Below are 2760 nucleotides of genomic sequence, written 5' to 3' on the forward strand. Positions count from 1 at the left end.
CCTGCTCACCTCTATCTCCCTCCTCCCTCTCCTCTTCTTCATGTAACTCTGTGAACCTCTCTGGGTGTCCCTCACTGTGGAGAATCTTTTCACCATTAACCTAGAAGTTTTATTGTCAGTGCTGTATGGATGGAGAAGTATTGAGGCTACTGGAAGAATAAGACTGAAAACCAGAGGCAGGAGGCCTAAGCCCCAAACCTGAGAACACCAGAGAACTCCTGATTCCAGGGAACATTAATTAATAAGAGATCATCCAAAAGCCTCCATACCTACACTGAAATCAACCACCACCCAAGAGCCAATAATTTCCAGAGCAAGACATACCACGCAAATTCTCCAGCAATGCAGGAACATAGCCCTGAGCATCAATATACAGGCTGCCCAAAGTCACAGCAAACCCAGAGACATCCCAAAACTCACTACTGGACATTCCATTGCACTCCAGAGAGAAGAAATTCAGCTCCAGCCACCAGAACACCAATGCGAGCTTCCCTAACCAGGAAACCTTGACAAGCCAATCATCCAACCCCATCCACTGGGAGGAACCTCCACAATAAAGAGGAACCACAAACTACCAGAATACAGAAAGGTCACCCCAAACACAGCAATCTAAATAAGATGAAAAGGCAGAGAAATACTCAGCAGGTAAAGGAACATGAAAAATGCCCACCAAGCCAAACAAAAGAGGAGGAGATAGGGAATATACCTGAAAAAGAATTTAGAATAATGATAATAAAAATGATCCAAAATCTTGAAAACAAAATGGAGTTACAGATAAATAACCTGGAGACAAGGATTGAAAAGATGCAAGAAATGTTTAACAAGGACCTAGAAGAAATAAAAAAGAGTCAATTACTAATGAATAATGCAATAAATGAGATCAAAAACACTGGAGGGAACCAACAGTAGAGTAATGGAGACAGAAGATAGGATAAGTGAAGTGGAAGATAGAATGGTGGAAATAAATGAAGCAGAGAGGAAAAAAGAAAAAAGAATCCAAATAAATGAGGGCAACCTCAGGGGCCTCTGGGACAATGTGAAACATCCTGACATTCGAATCACAGGAGTCCCAGAAGAGAAGACAAAAAGAAAGGCCATAAGAAAATACTCGAGGAGATAATAGTTAAAAACTTCCCTAAAATGGGGAAGGAAATATTCACACAAGTCCAAGAAACCCAGAGAGTCTCAAACAGGATAAACCCAAGGCTAAACACCCCAAGACACATATTAATCAAATTAACAAAGATCAAACACAAAGAACAAATATTAAAAGCAGCAAGGGAAAAACAACAAATAACACACAAGGGGATTCCCATAAGGATAACAGCTCATCTTTCAATAGAAACTCTTCAGGTCAGAAGGGAATGGCAGGACATATTTAAAGAAATTACAACATATTAAGGCTAAATAACATGCTTCTGAATAACCAAAAAATCGTAGAAGAAATCAAAAAAGAAATCAAAATATGAACAGAAATGAATGAAAATGAAAACACAACAACCCAAAACCTATTGGACAGTGTAAAAGCAGTGATAAGGGGAAGGTTCATAGGAATACATATGTACCTCAAGAAACAAGAAAAAGATCAAATAAATAACCTAACTCCACACCTAAAGCAACTAGAGAAGGAAGAAATGAAGAACCCCAGGGTTAGTAGAAGGAAATAAATCTTAAAAATTAGGGCAGAAATAAATGCAAAAGAAACAAAAGAGACCATAGCAAAAATCAACAAAGCTAAAAGCTGGTTTTTTGAAAAGATAAATAAAACTGACAAACTGTTAGCCAGACTCATCAAGAAACAAAGGGAGAAGAATCAAATCAACAAAATTAGAAATGAAAAGGGAGAGATCACAACAGACAACACTGAAATACAAAGGATCATAAGAGACTACTACCAGTAGCTCTATGCCAATAAAATGGGCAACTTGGAAGAAATGGACAAATTCTTAAAAAAGTATAACTTTCCAAAACTGAACCAGGAAGAAATAGATCTTAACAGACCCATCAAAAGCACAGAAATCAAAACTGTAATCAGAAATCTTCCAGCAAACAAAAGCCCAGGGCCAGATGGCTTCACAGCTGAATTCTACCAAAAATTTAGAGAAGAACTAACACCTATCTTACTTAAACTCTTCCAGAAAATTGCAGAAGAAAGTAAACTTCCAAACTCATTCTATGAGGCCACCATCACCCTAATACCAAAACCAGACAAAGATGCCACACACAAAAAAGAAAACTACAGGCCAATATCACTGATGAGCATAGATGCAAAAATCCTTAACAAAATTCTAGCAAACAGAATCCAACAACATATCAAAAAGATCATACATCATGACCAAGTGGGCTTTATCCCAGGAATGCAAGGATTCTTTAATATCTGCAAATCAATCAATGTAATACACCACATTAACAAATTGAAAGATAAAACCATATGATTATCTCAATAGATGCAGAAAAAGCCTTTGACAAAATTTAACATCCGTTTATAATAAAAACCCTCCAGAAAGCAGGAATAGAAGGAACATACCTCAACATAATAAAAGCTATATATGACAAACCCATAACAAACATTATCCTCAATGGTGAAAAATTGAAAGCATTTCCCCTAAAGTCAGGAACAAGACAAAGGTGCCCACTTGTCTACTATACTATTCAGCATAGTAGTTTTGGAAGTTTTGGCCATAGCAATCAGAGAAGAAAAAGAAATAAAAGGATTCCAGATAGAAAAAGAAGTAAAACTCTCACTGTTTGCAGATGACA

The sequence above is a fragment of the Cervus elaphus genome, chromosome 1 (assembly GCF_910594005.1).
Source record: "Cervus elaphus chromosome 1, mCerEla1.1, whole genome shotgun sequence".
Taxonomy (NCBI): domain Eukaryota; kingdom Metazoa; phylum Chordata; class Mammalia; order Artiodactyla; family Cervidae; genus Cervus; species Cervus elaphus.